We start from the raw sequence: 18,480 nt of genomic DNA, 5'->3' as shown, positions 1-18,480 counted from the left end.
CTGATAAACCTAAGAATACAAGCTGGCCATCTCCAAGATGTTCTCCATATGATCGTAAATAAGCATGTCAGGCTTCAGTGTGTCACTGCCTCAGAGTCTTGCATCTGGGAATGGGAAGAGCGAAGAAGCCAACGGTTGATCCTAAAAAAGGTCATTCAAAACCAACTATAATGTTCATATACTTTCACATTTAAGTATTATGGCAAATGCAAAATTAGCAAGCAGTGTTTTTTAGAACTGACAAAATAACCTGTACAAATCCTCAGTCAAAAATACTTAGATGACATTAGACTTCAGTCTTGAAGAACTTGATAGAGTAAGTCCATATCTATCTTTAAATAAATTGGAGTTAGGTCAAGAGGACAGCTGAGATGCTTAAAGGGTCTAGAAACCATGAAAAATATAGTGTAATAACAGAAAGAAGGTAGAAAAAGAGAAAGAAAGAACAGATGGGATAAAGAACAAACGGCAAGATGACAAAAGGAACCATATCAAAAATAATAGTAGTAAGTGCAAATGATCTAAACACTCCAATTAAAAATTAAAAGGCAGAGATTAATAGACTCCTATAAAAGCAAGACACAACAACATGCTGCCTTTGAGAAATACACATTAAATACAGACACATATAAGTTAAAAGCAAAAGGACAGAAAAAGATATACCACACTAATACCAGTCAAAAGAAATCTAGTGGCTATAGTAGTATCAGAAAGAAAGTTGATTTCAGAACAGAACTATTATCAGGAATACAGAGAATAATTTCATAATGATAAAGTATTCAATTCATCAAGACGACATAATAATTTTAAATGATTATGCACCAAATAACAGAGCTCAAAATATATGAATCAAAAACTGACAGAAACTAAGATTTATAACATTCTGGCCATAAAACAAGTCTCAAATTTAAAATGATTCAAGCTATAACAGTATGTTATCTGCTCACAATTGAACTAAATTAGAAAACAGTAACAGAAAGGTCTCTAGAATACCCCCAAATATTTTGGAGCTAAGTATAAAACTTCTAAATAAACCAGAGGGTCAAAGAAGAAACAAAAACAGGGATTAGAAAGTATTTTAAACTGAATGAAATTTTTTAAAAAACAAAAATTGTAATAAGCCACTAAAACAGTACTTAGAGGGAAATTTATCCTACTAAATATCTATATCAGAAAATAAGAAAGGTCTTAACTTAATAGCCTCTGCTTCCACCTTGAGAAATCAGTAAAAGAGTAAATCAAGCCTCAAGAAATGAGAAGAGAGAAAGTAAGGATCATGGCCAAATTCACTGAAATAGAAAATAGAATAATAGAAAAAAAAATCAGTGAAAACGAAATCTCATTCTTTGAAATGGTCAACAAAACTGATAAACCTCTAGACAGACTGATCTGAAATTAAAAGATACAAATTAGGAATTCCACAAAGGAGAGGTGGCATCATTACAGAATCTATAGATAATATGGGAATATTTTAACAACTTTATGCCAATAAGTTTGAGAATTTAATAGCAGAAGTAATCAATTCCTTGAAAGACTCAAATTACCTAATCTCACTCAAGAAGAAACAAATAATGTAATATACCTGTATCTATTAAAGAAATTGAATTTGCAATTTAAAACCCTTCCCACAAGAAAAACTCCAGGCCCAAACTACTTCTACCAAACTAAAGAAGAAACAATACTAACAATACTAACATGTTTGCCAAACATTGCAGAGGAGAGAATACGTCCCAACCTAGGCTATGAGACCAGCGTTACTTTAATACACACGGAGATATTACAAGAAAAGGAAACCACACATCAGTATTTCTCATGTACATAAATGTAAAAATCTTAAAAGGTTGAATCTAATATTCATAAAGTATAATACATCAGAACTACATAGAGTCAGTCTCAGGATCTGAAAGTTTGTTTAGGGCTTCAGATCACCTTAAATGTAATCTACCATACTAAGACACTAAAAAAGAAAAACTTAACGATCATCTAAATAGGCACCTGAAAGTATTTAACAAATTCTAACATTCATTTCCGATAAAAACTCTCAGCAAAGTAGCAATAATAGAATTTTTTCCACCTATTAAAAGGCATCTATTAACAACTTGCAGTTAACATCATATTTAAGGATGAAAAATTAAGTATCTCTTCTCTTTGATCGGGAACAAGACAGAAATGTCTGCTTTCATCACTTCTATTCAATACTGTGCTGGACATTCTAGCTAGTGCAATCAGCAAAATAAAAGAAATAAAAAGTATCCAGATTTTAAAGAAAGAAATAAAATTATATTCAGACAACATAATCATCTACACAGAAAGTTAGCATCTATAAAATCATTATAAGAACGAGTGAGTTTAACAGGGTTGCAAGATACAAAACCAATATTTACATCAATTGTATATCTACCTACTAGTTATTAAAACTTAAAAGCTGCAATTAAAAAATAAATGTATAATAGCATCCACAAATACAAAATACTTAGGAATAAATCTGACAAAAGATGTGCAAGATCTATACACTGAAAACTACAAAAAATACTTCTGAGAGAAATTAGAGGACTAAGAGGTATAACTTGTTCATGGGTTACATGACCCAATATTGTTAACATGTCAAGTCTTGCTAAATTCATTTAAAGATCTAATGCAATCCAAATCCCAAATCCCAATAGGCTTTTTCAGCAGAAATTAACAAGTTGATTCTAAAATTCATATGGAAATCCAAAGGACTTAGAATAGCAAAAACACCTTTGATAAAGAAAAAGTAAAAAGGAGAGCTACCACTACCTGATTTGAAGACTTACTGTAAGTGTGCAACAACCAAGCCAGTATGTTATTGGGTTAAAGACAAACAAACACACCAATGAAATAGAATACAGAATTTCAAAACTGATCCATATATAAACAGATAACCAATTTTCAAGAAAGATGCAAAGGCATTCAAGTAAAGAAAGAATAGTTTAACAAGTATTGTTGGAACAAATGGATATCCATATTTTCAAAAATGAACTTTGATCCACAGCTAACACCATATACAAAACTAACTAAAAATGAATTGCAGGATACAGGCTAACAACTCTGAAGTTGTTTTATATGTATACTGGGTTTGTACAACCAAGTAAATGGATGATGGAAGCCATGTTTCTCATTGTTGGAGAGAGACATTAACGATAATAAACCAAACTAAAAAGAATTACAGAGTATGAGATTAGAGTCAGAGACACCAGTATGAATGCATTTTGTTTATATATATATACAAATAGACAGCTACAGAATTAATTTGAGAGAGAGAGAAAGAGATCCATGTGTTAGCACATTTACATGTTTCCTGGTTCTGTCTGCCAAGCAAACCTAGACATAGTGACACCCTGTGGCAACAACCAGCATATCCAGTGTCCAGGTCTTAATTTCTATATAATAAGCTCTAAAAACAAGAACCAAGGTTCCTCTGAGAAATGGATGATTCTGGAGCTGGGGCATAGAAAATAAAAGACTTGGGCATCTCGTAGTATCAAAAAATAAAATGTGCTCAACAAAAAAGATGGAGGGTAACAAGTTAAGGAGACACAGGAGCCAACCTAAGAGTTCCCAATGGCCAAAGCTGGAACGAGTAACAAAATAATGTACTATTTGAATGTAAAGTATGAAATATGAGGCCATACTGATAAATGATTGAAGAAATAAATGGGAGAGAAGAGATAAATTATTTTTATAAAGGATTTCAAATAACTTATGTAAATACCCACACCTCTAGGAGATAGAACATAATTCCCTCCTCTATAAAACCCTCCCCTCCTCGGGCATAGGCTACGTGACTTGCTCCCAAAAAACAGAATATAGAAAGAGTAAACAGAATGAACTTTACCGGCCTGGCATGGTGGCTCACGCCTGAATCCCAGCACTTTGGGTGGCCCAGGAGAGCAGATCACCTGAGGTCAGGAGTTCGAGACCAACCTGGTCAACATGGTGAAACCCCGTTTCTACTAAAAATACAAAAATTAATCAGGCGTGGTGGCACGCACCTGTAATCTCAGCTACTTGGGAGGCTGAGGCAGGAGAAACGCTTGAACCCAGGAGACAGAGGTTGCAGTGAGCTGAGATCATGCCATTGCACTCCAGCCTAGGCAACAAGAGCGAGACTCGGTCTCAAAAAAAAAAAAAAGAATTAACTTTACCATAGAGTAACCTGGCTAATATCACCTTAGTCAGGTAATCAAGGTTAAGCAACACCAATGATAAAGGTATGTTGTTATCATATGATGTGATGAAAAAGGCACTTCTCCAAAAAAAAAATCCAAACCCCTGTGTAATCAAGAAAAAAACATCGAACAAACCAAAATTTAAGGATACTCTACAAAATATCTGGTCAGTACTGCTCGAAACTGTCAAGGTCATGAAAAATAAGGGAAGACAGAAAAGTCATCAAGGATCAGAGCTAAGGAGACACAAAAACTAAACAAAATGTAGAAACCTGGAACAGAAACAGATATTGGTGGAAAAACTGATGAAATCCAAATAAAGTCTGAAATATAGCCAACAGTAATGTACCCTCTAGTTGCCTAGTTGTAACAAATATATCATGGTTATTTAAGACGTTCACAAAGGCAGAAAATGAATGGGGGTATATGCGAACCTCTGTACTACCTCTGCAACTTTTCTGCAAATCTAAAATTATTCCAAAGTAAAAAGTTTATTATAAAAATGGATTATAGACCTAAGTGTAAAAAATAAAAACATAAAGCTTCCGGAAGAAGACATAAAAATATTTTTGGCATTGATTTTGGCAAAATTTCTTAGTTATAATGCTAATAGCACAATCCATAAAAGATAAATTAGACTTAATCAAAATTAAAATTTTGTGCTCTTTGAAAGACACTGTACAGGAAGGAAAAGAAAAAGCAGGCGAGGCTCTGCAAACATAATCGTCTTACATCTATAATGTAAAGAACTCGCAAAACTCAAAATAAACAACCCGATTAAAAGTGAGCAAAAGATTTGGACAGTCACTCAAGAAGACATAAAGTGGCAAATATGCACAAATTAAGAAGGTATAAATTAATACCACAGAAAGAAACCACTACACATCCATTAGAATGGCTAACATTTTATTTTCTTCAACTTTTAAGTTTAGGAGTACATGTGCAAGATGTGCAGGTTTGTTAAATAGGTAAATGTGTGTCATGATGGTTTACTGCACAGATCATCCCGTCACCTAGGTATTAAGCCCAGCATCCATTAGCTATTCTTCCTGATGCCCTGCCTCTCACCACCAACCCTCTCCAAAAGGCCCCAGTGAATGTTGTTACCCTCCATGTGTCCATGTGTTATCATCATTCAGCTCCCACCTATAAGGGAGAACACGTGGTGTTTGGTTTTCTGTTCCTGTGTTAGCTTGCTGAGGATAATGACTTCCAACTCCATCCACGTCCCTGTAAAGGACATGATCTCATTCCTTTTTATGTCTGCATAATATTCCATGGTGTATATGTACCACATTTTCTTTATCCAGTCTATCATTGATGGGCATTTGGGTTGATTCCATGGCTTTGCTATTTTGAATAGAGCTGCAATAAACATACACATGCATGTATCTTTATAAAAGAATGATTTACATTCTCTTGACTATATACCCAGTAGTGGGGTTGCTGAGTCAAATGGTATTTCTGGCTCTAAGTCTTTGAGGGATTGCCACATTGTCTTCCACAATGGTTGAACTAATTTATACTCCCAATGATGTAAAAGTATTCCTTTTTCTCTGTAACCTTGCCAGCAGCTGTTTTTTGACTTGTTAATAATAGAATGTCTAAAATTTTAAAAATTGACTACATCAACTGTTGGTAAGGATGTAGAGAAATTGCAATTCCCAACAATGCTGTTTGGAATCTAAAACACGGCAACCAGTCTGTATAACAGTTTGGGAGTTTCTTAAAAATTGAAATACATACCTACCATATCACCCAAGCAATTCTACTCCTAGGGATTTATCCAAAAGAAAGCATTTTTCCAAAATCATGTACACCAACAGTCAGAAGAGCTTTAATCATAACAATCAATAAATAGACATAATTATCTACCAACAGGTGAATATATAAACTCATTGTGGTATATCTATGTGATGAAATCAATAAAAAGGAATGAACTGCTATTATAGACAATAATATAGATGAATTTCAAAATAATTATGCTAACTGAAAGAAGTCACACAGAAAGAATGCACGCTGTATTATTTTATTATTATAAAGTTCTGGAAAATGTAAACTAATACATAGTGACAGAAAACAGAAGACAAATTGCAAGGGTAGGGAGGGACAGAGCTTGGTGGGGCAGGGAGAGTCAAGAGGAAGAGAATAGGGACACGGAAACTTCTCGGGTGACAGTATATACACTATCTTGATTGTAGTGTTAGTTTTCACAGCTATATACTACATCAGAACTTACCAAATTACACACTTTAACTATATGCTGTTTATTGTATGCCAAATATACCACAACAAAGTTGTTTTTCACAAAATCATGACTGGCAAAACTGGGAATACACTAAACCCAGAAATGATGAAGCCTCAAAAAAGGAATCCTGGCATTTGCCAAACAGCTGATGGCAGAGCAAGTAAAACGCTGATTAGATTTGGTCTGTGTGGTTTCAGGAGAGAATCAGTACCCACAGAGGAGAAATTAAAAGGAAGCTGTATCAGCTACACCAATGGAATATACTGACAATTGAAGCTGCCTGAACATAGAATGGACTGCCTTGTAAGATAAAGCTTTCTCTCAGTCACAGAAAGAGTTGAAGCAGAAACTCAAATGATCACTTTGTTAGGTGAGGGTCTAGGATAAATTTCCATGTGGGACAGGAGACAGACAGTACTTCCTGATCTTTAATGCCAGTCATCAGGAAATCAAAACAAACAGTTTGTACTTGGGGAGAAATATATTTAATCACATTCATCAAACTTTAAAGCCACCAATACCCAACATTTTGAATGATTTAAAGTACTTGGGACCCTGTGGGTTAATGAATGCGCTTGTCAATGTTCAACTGAGTTATCTTTCATGTAGGGAAAGCAATAAAGAAATCTTCAAAGATAAACATAGTTTTCTAATATGTATTTGTCTTTCTGTTTGTGTTTTTCATATAGTAAGTTATTACAAATTTATTGAGAGAAGGGAGCATTTATAATGTTTACTATGCAATTTTAAGCAGTTAAGAGTTTAATACATAATATTAATAGCCACTACTTACTGAATATTTATCATAGGCCTAGAAATTTAAGCAAAACATCTTGAACACATGAACTTAACAATACTTCAAGATAGCTATTTTTCCTATTTTACAGATGAAATATCTCAGGGTGAGTAAAGTTAAGGGGATCTGCAGGTTGAGGATCTGAAGACAAGCCCATCTGGCTTCATAATCCAATCTTACAAAATCACTCCTAGTTCACTGAAGAAATAAGGGCCATCTGATGATCACTGCGTACAGACTCTTTCTTCATTCTCCAAATATTTCCTATATTCCCACCCAATTTATTTTTTAAAAATACAAATTTTCTCATGCTATGCATCCAACTTTGATGGCTTTTGTGCCTTATAATTCCTTAGAGGCAAAGTGTAAATTTGTCAACATGGTGGATAGATCTTCCCACCTACTTTTCCAGCATCATTTCCTGTTATTTCTCCTGTATTCTAGACATAATAAGATCTTTCAAAGTCCTTTAAAAATGCAATGCATTTGTACTTGCTGTTCTCACTTTTCTGCATGCCCTGATTTCTGGCCTTGTGAATGAACTTTTATCTTTTCAGGATCAGTTTAAATATTGTTTCCTTTGGTGAAGTCTTCTTTGACATTCCAGGCACATTTAGATGTACCTTCTTTTACATGTACATCACTCTATTCATACTGGTATTATTTATTTGTAGGTGTGTTTCCTGTAAAAACATCTCCTCAAAGACAGTTACTCATCCCTATATCTCCAGTGCCCAAGCCCAATGCCTGATATATGAGAACAGTTCAATAAATGTTGATTGACTGAATGGATAGATGATGGACAGGTGAATGTGTAAACAAACTGATACACAAACTAGTGTTTGAGATTAAGGGGTTACTGGAGGAGTATATAAAAGAAATAGTACTTACATAGGACAGAGGTATACAAGTTGCCATAATTATAATATAGAACTATACCTTATTAATTTATACTATTTCATCCTAAATGAAGTCTTCATTGAAGCAACTATTACTATCTGTCCTACTTGTGTGATCCTATTAAAAGAGTTTATTTAGTCAAAGGTAAACGTATTATATAATTTGATGCAAAAACTAATTCTCAAGAATGTAAAATGGTTGGAAACCAGGAGATCTGTGAAATACTCTGATTACTTGTCAAGAAGGAGAAAGCCAGAGGAATAACCTTTCTGTGACCTCCTCCCACAAACAAAACTATTCAGAGATTTTACCATTTCAAGATGTAACCTTGTTTAGTGCAGTCCTTCTGCAGATAATGAGACTTACAAAAAAAAAAAATACATACAACTCTCACCATTTAAAATTTCAGACTCCTTTCCCTCTCCATTCTTTATGATTTTCAATTAAAATATTTTTATGCCTGATCAATATGTTTGATTAGTTTCCTAAAATCAATCTTAATAAATTGGGGTAATGTATGATACATTTTGGTTTTAGGGGCTTCTTTTATCATCTATTCTCTCACACAGACTTAAAATGGAAATAATTTGGGTTCTTGCTGGACAATGCTGTTTTATGTTAAAATCAGGCTAAAACTAATTCTTTTTTAAAAATGCAAAATAAGATGGAACTTTAAAAAAGTCAAGAAGCTTTGAGAACAATCCTCAGCTAATGGAAAAATTATTTGAATTACATGAAAAATGTTCTAAAGCAATCTTCTGGGTGAAAACAAAGCATTACTTATTCGTTGAGGAAAATGCCTTCTCTAAAGAAGTGTTCACATGTCAGAAGCCCTTAGTCTATGAAATTAATGCCTTATACATGTAGGTTAAAAAAAATTCACACCTTGATAATTTTCTCCTAACATGCTGCCTCATTATAGCAATAACATTTTGATTTATGCTAAAAAGCATTCCTTTCTGAAGAATTAAAATGTCTTTTAAAAAACACACAGAAAAAAAAAACTGAAGTGCTCTATGAAGTACTCAGTCAATAACAGTGGACTTCACCTCAGAAGGATAAAAGCAGCAGCAATTTTAAACTCCATTAGGTATACTCATTTTTTTCTGAAACATGATAGTAACACGGAAATAATAACTGAATGATTTCAGAGCCCAGCAATGCAAAAGTTGACAAAAGAAAAATGAAAAGACAAAAATAAAAACTTTGGGCTAAGACATCCATTAAACAAAAGAAGACTATTTCTCAAAAGCTGATATAATTTTCTCAGGTTAACCAGAGAACACAGGATATACAATTTGTTTTGATTTTTTATTTTACTATTTTCATCTTTGTTCTTGCTCCTTTTATAAATATACAGGTTAACAAAAGGAGGTAACCGATTTCTTATCACATTGTCATCTTTCAAGGGAAACATTTCAGTTCATTCAATATTTGGTTTCATTAAGCATTTTTTGTGTCTCCTGCATGAAGGGATAATAGCCTATAAAATGAAAGGACACCATGCATGAATTAAGAAAGAAGCATTCATAAGAGAATCAAAATCTAATTAGATAAACACACTTCCCTACAGGTGGATATGAATTCAAAAGTCTCTGAAATCTCATATTTAAAGGCTAGCAGTGCTTTTTTAATTATGCTAAAAGTCCCTTGTCTGCTTGATCTCTCATGAACAATTTTAATCAGGCAAGCCTAATATACTCCGTCTCACAGACAACTTAACAGAGCTTTCAACTATGAGCTAATGGGAAGACAAGGAATCACAAGCATTTTTATTAAAAGGGAAAAATGGCCAGCCTAGAGATTTGGCCAGCAATAAAGCAAGATTAAATCATGCTTTTCCCTCACTTAACCTACTTAACTTCAAGAACTACAGACATATAATTAATTTGCTCTTGAGATTTACTCTGTAAACATAAACACATGATTTTAAAAAAATTACATTCTTACAATTCACAGGGGTTTTAGTTATTTTTTTTTTCCCACTCACAAATGGACTAATATACTAACAATCCTTTTGCCAGAGTCTAAGAGTAATCTCTTAAAAACGATCCTTTCCAAAAAAGGAGAGTCAAAAATCATTCTCTACAGTTGGTAGGGATCTTGACAAAGGATCCTGTTCAAAGTTCCCTTTCGACCTTTGCATCCCCAAATCCATTTGCTACATCAGCTGTATCACCAAGAGTCCTCTGTCCATTCAGAGGCCCTCCCACAATACAGCAGTTTATTATAATCCATGTATTTCTTTTTCTTCTTTAAAAAAAAAAATAGAGAACGGTCTCACTCTGTCACCCAGGCTAGACTGCAGTGGCACCATCACAGCTTGAATTGCAGCCTCAAATTCCTTCCTAGTCCCAAGTGATCCTCCCGCCTCAGCCTCCCAAGTAGCTAGGACTATAGATGCATTCTACCACATCTGGCCAATTCTTCAAATTTTCTGTAAGGAAAGAGTCTTGCTATGTTGCCCAGGCTGGTCTCAAACGTCTGGCCTCAAGTGATCTTTCCACCTTGACCTCTCAAAGCACTGGGTTTGCAGGTGTAAGCCACTGCACCCAGCCATAACCCACATTTTTAAACTACAATAAACTACCTAAATCTAAATGTAACAATTTTAAACTCTTTTCTTTTAACCAATTCAACCCAGAAAACTCCAAAGAAGTACTGATGGGTGACCTAGGCCCTAAAAATCTGCACCTATGCTACACCTAGTTGATTCTATTATCTTTATCCCCAAACTACTTTAAAATTAAAAATGAGGCCCTTTGAGTTTACCCCCAATTAGTTGCTGTGTGATTTGCAGCATGTTCTCAACCCCCTTTGTACCTCATTTTCTCCATCTGTCATATTGTTACTAATAATACCCTCCCTCAAAGAATAGAGGTAAGAATTAAATGATATCATATTAATACATAGAAGAGCAACACCTAGCATACTTTAGACACTTAATTTCCTTCTGTCGTGTCCAAGATCATTGTTTCTAGGCTCTTCAAGTGTGGGCCTCAACATTTCAAAATTATTTCCCCATCTCTACACTCAGTTCCATCCATCTTGAGGATTCCCAGCTATTTTCATCCTAGAGCTCTTGGAGCTTCCCTGCCTCGCACAGTTTTTCTATGCACTGGTCATGTTTGCTTATTTATTAGAGATAGTTTCATTTACCCTTGCCTCAGTTTTTACCTGCCTGGTTATTTTCCTCATTGGTGCTGTGCTTCTTCACTAATTACAACTGTACACTATCGGTTTATTTGACACTTTTCTATTCACATTGATTTAAAAGACTATTCTTCACAGTTAAACTAAGATATGGAAAATTGGCCAGGCACAGTGCCCCACACCTGTAATCCCAGCAACTGGGGAGGCCAAGGAGCTCCTAAGCTCAGGAGTTCAAGACCAGCATGGGCAACATGGCAAGACCCTGTCTTTGCTAAAAAGGAAAAAAATTAGCAGGTGTGGAAGTGCATATCTGTAGTAGCAGTCACTCCAGAGGCTGAGGGAGGAGGATCGTTTGAGCCCAAGAGATTGAAGCTACAATTACTGAGGCTGCAGTGAGCTATTATCACACCACTGCACTCTAGCCTAGGCAACTGAGCGAGACCCTGTCTCAAGAAAAAAAAAAAAACCTACGACACAGAAAATTAAAATAGTTTAGGACAAATAGTGATCATCGTAGCCCAGGATAAAAACATTTGGTTAATTCTTTGAAAATGATTTTGGTTTTTATAGTTTATGCACTCACCTATCAGATCCTATGATTCTACTGACCTGGTTGCTTGATGGGCTGTAAAATTCAACTTGTTTATTGAAATGGTAGATGCTAAAGAGAATATTTGCCTGGCAAGGCAGAGAAAAAAATAAAATTAAAATATAAGCTTCAAAAAGGTTCATCAGTACTACTAAGATTGCAATCACACACATACAAATAAATCCCTTTAAAACCTCTAAAAATGAGATGTTTGATCTATGTGAAAATACCCCAGATTAAGAAAATCTCAATTAGATTAAGAAAATCTCAATTCTGGTGTCAGAAAGACGAAATACATAAGAGGGAATGTCTGTTTAAAACAACATAAAACATAGTTAAAATGTATTTTAACTGTGCTGAGAAGTCTTTTTTTTCTTTTTTTTAACTATTTTTTTTGTTTTTCTCTTTCCTTAACAAAAGATTCTCCCCAATCATCTGTTCAACACACAAATTTGAAATGTTTGGTGATACAAAAGAAAGTACTATTATTTCTTTTAAAAAGAACATTTTTTAAAATCTTAGATGTCTGAAGGTGGAAGAAAGTATTATTCTTTTACATAAATATGAATTACATGTCTTTCATAGACTACATGTTTGTTAATTTTCCTAATGGAGTTTAAAGTCTTTCCAATAATCCAGAGTTAATCTCAACCTGCTTCAGATGACCACGTTTTGAAGTTTTGCCTCAAGTTTTTTGGTCAAGGACACACACACAAAAAATCAAATCAAGTGATATCAAGTACAGAAATTTTTTTAAAGAGTAGCAGAAAAGAGTAATAAGAATTCTTAGAATTTTCCCTTAAAAATCCTAGGATCATTTCATTCAATTCACTCATGCAAATTTTACAGTCCAGTGAAATAAAATAAATTATTACAATGCCTAAATTTAGTACTACCTGGGAAAATGGCTAAAACTTCCTTTTCTATTCAATATTTGGTTTTAAAAGAGCTGCAATTACAACTGGCACCCAGATCTTGGTTTCCAACACTATTTTCCAGTAAAAAGAATCAGAAGTCCATGGAAAAAGAGCTGAATCTAGGAGTGAAGCAGGAAATATAAAAGGCAAATCTGGAGCATCCTGTAGTGTAGAAAAGTGAAGAAGTGCTCAAAAAAGAAAACAAAAATAAAACACAATGATGAAAGTGTGTTAAAGAGATACAGAAGCCAATTAAAAGAGCTCTCAATGGCCAAAGCTGGAACAATTTGAGCAATAAAACTGTAGTACTGGATTATAACCCAAAAATGATATAATCCATGAGCCATATTTATGTATGTAAATGATTGAGGCTGGAGATGGTGACTCACACCAGCAATCTCAGAACTTTGGGAGCCTGAAGTGGGAAGTTCGCTTGAGCCCAGGAGTTCAAGATCAGCCTATGTAACATGGTGAAACCCCATCTCTCAAAAATTACAAATATTAGCAGGGCATGGTGGTGTGTCTGTAGTCCCAGCTACTTAGGAGGCTGAGGTAGGGGGATGGCTTGAGCCCAGGAGGTCTAGGCTGCAGTGAGCTACAATTACACCACCGCACTCTAGCCTGGGCAACAAAGAGAGCCTCAAAAAGACAATAAATAAGTTTTGACTGAAAAAATAAACAGAATGAGAGACATATCTCTTGTGTAGAAGCATTCCAAATAATTTACTTAGCCCTCATGAAAGTGGAACATAATCTTCCACTCCTTACGTGTGGGCTGCATATAGTGATTTCCTTCCAGAGTATCTTCATAGTGGAGAAACCTATTAATAATAGGGGAAACTGGGTGTAGCTTACATGGGAACTCCGTTTAATATCTTTACATGCTTTCTGTAAATCTAAATTTATTCTAAAATAACAAAAATGTATTTTAAAAGTTATTTTGGCTTTTTTTTTTTAATATCTGCTACTGACTTTGGTTATCTGAAGTTTGCTACTTAGCTTACCAGTAGAAACCCTTAGTCAATTTTGGAATTGTACAATTTCAATTGTACAATTCTTTGTTACACTCTCAAATCTGCAAGCCACTTGTGCTGAAATAGAATTGGAAAAATGAGAAGCATATTTCTGCATCTGAGTTGTGCTCCACCTGCAACTGTCTACATGACTTAAATAACCAATTTTCTCATCTATGAAACAAGGCAAACCTGCTGCAAGGGCTTTCTGTTACCCCTATGGGGACGGTGGGTAACGCTGATGCCCTATCTGACACTCCCATCACTGAAAGTGTGTCATCTGCATCCTTCTCCAGCCTTCTCTAGCTTGGCCCGCTCAGATGTCAATCTGGTACAAGATCTGGCTCTTTTAGTTTTCTTAAGAATTGATGTTCAAATGTCATTTTATAAAAAACCAACTACTGGCCAGGTACAGTGGCTCAAGCCTCTTATCTCAGTGCTTTGGGAGGCCAAGGCAGGAGAATTGCTTGACACTAGGAGTTCGAGTCCAGCTTGGGCAACATAGGGAGACACCAGCTCTATAAAATAATAAAAATAATAGCTGTGCCTGGTGGCACATGCTTGCTAGTCCCAGTTACCACAGAGGCTGAGGCAGGAAGATTGCTTGAGCTCAAGAGTTTGGCACTGCAGTGAACTATGATTGTGCCACTGTACTCCAGCCTGGGCAAAAAAAATAAAAATAAAAATAAATTCATGTTAACACCATATTTGGAAGAATAACCATAATTTAGGTACAATGGTTGCTTCTGTGTGGGGGAATAGGAGGCTGGTGTGGGAAAAAGACATACTTTACACTCCATAGACACTCTGGCTATCTGAATTATTTTTTACTATGTGTACGCATTAGCTATTTAAAAACTTATTATAAAAGCAACAAGAAATCCACTATTACTCAGGGAATACTACAGGTTTCTGATTTCAACCTTTGTATCTGCTATCTGTGTATTATCTCTTTTTAATATAGTACCATAGACAGTAGTATGGCTCCAGGAGATTAGACTAAAATGATTTCAATCAAGTTCTTTTGTACCAAATCAGCTGTTTCAAAATAGCATAGCAGTCTTGGAATCAAAAGTGACTTAGGATGGAACATAGCCCTTTCTACTTACTAGTTATTTAACCTCACTAAATCCGAGCTTCTTCATCTGCAAAACAGGAATAACAGTACCCACATCCCATAAGACTGTTGGAAAGATTAAATAAAAACACATGTAAATTTCTTAGCCTAGTGACAGGCACATCTATTATGGTCATTATCAGTATAAATGGAAGTCTGCGGAGGAGATCTGATTTATCACTCTGTCATGTCTTCTACTCAGCTATGGATCCAGAAGCAACTCCCAAGTGTAAACACCCACCAAATGCAATTGACTTTCAGCAATTATTATTCCTAGTTCATTAGGGAACTAAATACTTATCAGTAACTAACTAAAATGAACAGTATTTCTTCTGCATAGAAATGCCCCAAATCCTAAGACACATGCAGAAGTCATACCTACTTAGAATTGAATAATTCCGTCTGGGCACGATGGTTCATGCCTGTAACGCTGGCAATGCCAGAACTTTGGGAGGCCAAGGAGGGTGGGTCACTTGAGGCCAGGAGTTCGAGACCAGCCTGGCCAACATGGTGAAACCCTGTTTCTACTAAAAATACAAAAATTAGCCAGGCATGGTGGCACATGCCTATAATCCCAGCTACTTGGGAGGCTGAGGCATGAGAATTACTTGAACCCAGAAGGCAGAAGTTGCAGTGAGCCAAAGTGGTGCCACTGCACTCCAGCCTGAGCACCAAAGCAAGACCCTGCCTCCAAAAAAAAAAAAAAAAAAAAAAAAGTACTTCTAATGAACAATAAAGCAACAAAAAATTTAAGAACAGTGACACAAAACATGTTTAATTGTGCAGAGTGCTACTGTTGAAATTGTCTTTGGCATTATCCCAAAGAAATTTATGGCATAAATTTAGATGTTTTATATATTTTAAATATATTTCTAAATATACCCCAGCCTTTTGCCTTAGTTCACTGTAAAAAAAGGTATGTCCACATTTAAATTGGGCATCGGTTTTTGAGACTAGTGAAAAGATACATAAATAATTTTAGTAAAAATACAGGTTAGAGTAGTACATATAAATATATTAGCTGTTTAAATGGATATGTGAGTAGATTTTGTGTGCACAAATATGTGAATAATTAATGTTACCTACACGCACTCTTTGCTATGAATTAGGAATGTCATTCCTTTCCTGCCTCAAGAAAGTAGCTAAACAGTATATTTTACCCTGATTTCTATTTTATCTTGGGTTGTAAAATAAACCATTTCAAAAACTAAAGGTATATTTCTAGTCATAGGATCTGTATTTGCATAGCTTCCCACAAAAACATACATACACACAGGCAACACTCAAAATACATGTATATCTCTATGTACTTGAATGTAACTTCAGATATGTATGTTCTACCTTACCAAAAGATAAATTGAGAATTTTTTAATACTTTCTAATTCTTTGCTTTAGATTTTGCTACAAGATTCCTTAAATTGCCTCTTACATCTGAGATAACATATAAGAGAAAGACCATGTGTAAAACTGATTTAAAATCACATCAAGCTACTTGGTTGCCACTAGAAAGCCAAAAAGCATGGACCTGCTATAAATGTTTAGGCTGCTCCAAAGCAACTGAGAAGAGAGAGGGAAATCTGAAACTACAACGATAAAAATCTTAAAGAATCATCTATTCCAAGTAGTTAAGACTAGGAACCACTGAAGAAATCCCATTTTATGACTAGGCTAACCTGTCCAATAATGGCTATTATTGACTATTTTTTCCAGACAAATCTTTCATTTTATATAATGTTTCACAGTTTATAAGCCATTCACAAATGTATCAAATCATCTAATCTCAACAAAACCTATGAGAAAAATGTGGTACAATTAAATCAGGGACACAGAAATAATGTGATTTACACAAGGCCACTAAACTATGAGTGGTAAAACTGAGATGCATACCCAAGGCTCCTGCCCCTAAATGTATCTTCATTGTCTCCCACCTCATCTTCAGAACTGAATTCCACTTTCCCTGATAGGTCCTGTTTCTTGCAGCACAATGCCCCCTCGTCCACGCAACTGGAGTTCTTCCTTAGGTGTTTTAGTAAATGCTCTCTAGTCAATTCCCCACACTGTAGCCAGAAATATCTTCCCAAATTTAAATCAGATAGTCTTCTATGTAAGACCAGCAAATGTTTCTCACTATTTCTACATAAGGAATAGACTTCTTTACCAAGGTCTTTATAGGCTAAGTGGCCTCATCCCTTCCTACCATTTCAGGTTTAGAGCAGATTCTGTGCACATCAGACAGGCTGTTTTTCTTAAGCACCATGCTTACTCACCCTAGATCCTTCTCCACCTCTTTTCACCTAGTCAATGCATATTCTTTCTTACTTCAGGCAAGCCTTCCCTTCCCTTCCCTTACCTTACTAAGTAAATCAAATGCTCCTACTATATACTCTTTTTCATGACACTGTATACTTCTACTTCACTGAAGTTACCATAGTTGCAATTTACATTTACTCATGTAATTACTTGGTTAATGTCTGTCTTTTCCATCAGACTGTCAGTGCCATAAAGAGTAAAAAGGAGGTCAGTTTTTCTGTTTTTAGTCACTATTATATCCCCAGTGCTTGGCACAATTTTCAGCCTGCTAATAGATAACATGATTTAAAAGCTGAGCAAATATAGAACTAGGTTAATTCTTTCAGCCTTAAATATCTGAAAATAGTTACTATTCTAATAATTTCTCTACACTACACACACAAAAGTTATGTTAGAAAACCATTCTGATTCTTCGTAATTTTTTTTATAATAAAATTCAACAGTCCTTCATGCTAAAAACGCTCAATAAATTAGGTATTGATGGAACGTATCTCAAAATAATAAGAGCTATTTATGACAAACCCACAGCCAATATCATACTGAATGGGCAAAAACTGGAAAAATTCCCTTTGAAAACTGGCACAAGACAGGGATGCCCTCTCTCACCACTCTTATTCAACATAGTGGTGGAAGTTCTGGCTAGGGCAATCAGGCAAGAGAAAGAAATAAAGGGTATTCAGTTAGGAAAAGAAGAAGTCAAATTGTCCCTCTTTGCAGATGACATGATTGTATATTTAGAAAATCCCATCGTCTCATTCCAAAATCTCCTTAAGCTGATAAGAAACTTCAACAAAGTCTCAGGATACAAAATAAATGTGCAAAAATCACAAGCATTCTTTTACACCAGTAACAGACAAACAGAGAGCCGAATCATTAATGAACTTCCATTCACAATTGCTTCAAAGAGAATAAAATACCTAGGAATCCAACTTACAAGAGATGTAAAGGACCTCTTCAAGGAGAACCACAAACCACTGCTCAATGAAATAAAAGAGGACACAAACAAATGGAAGAACATACCATGCTCATGGATAGGAAGAATCAATATCATGAAAATGGCCATACTGCCCAAGGTAATTTATAGATTCAATGCCATCCCCATCAAGCTACCAATGAGTTTCTTCACAGAATTGGAAAAAACTGCTTTAAAGTTCATATGGAACCAAAAAAGAGCCCGCATTGCCAAGACACTCCTAAGTCAAAAGAACAAAGCTGGAGGCATCACGCTACCTGACTTCAAACTATAC

At 35.2% G+C, this 18,480-nt stretch overlaps 1 protein-coding gene across 13 annotated transcripts in view; it reads right to left on the bottom strand.

Annotated features, from left to right (window-relative positions):
• Nucleotides 1–18,480, bottom strand: part of RFX3 (regulatory factor X3) — a 311,425-nt gene that overhangs the window by 224,572 nt on the left and 68,373 nt on the right. For 2 of the 13 annotated variants that reach the window (XM_050762008.1, XM_050762007.1), the window contains one exon: nt 2–11,965. The exons of 8 other annotated variants lie outside the window; for them this stretch is intronic. The gene's annotated coding sequence lies outside the window, so the exon portion shown is untranslated. Of the gene's footprint in view, nt 1; nt 18,393–18,480 lie in introns of those variants that run through there. 3 more of the 13 variants (XM_050762010.1, XM_050762005.1, XM_050762009.1) reach the window with 3 other exon arrangements.

The sequence above is a fragment of the Macaca thibetana genome, chromosome 15 (assembly GCF_024542745.1).
Source record: "Macaca thibetana thibetana isolate TM-01 chromosome 15, ASM2454274v1, whole genome shotgun sequence".
Lineage (NCBI taxonomy): Eukaryota > Metazoa > Chordata > Mammalia > Primates > Cercopithecidae > Macaca > Macaca thibetana.
Note: the sequence above shows the minus strand (reverse complement) of the source record. Positions and strands in the feature narration are given on the sequence as shown.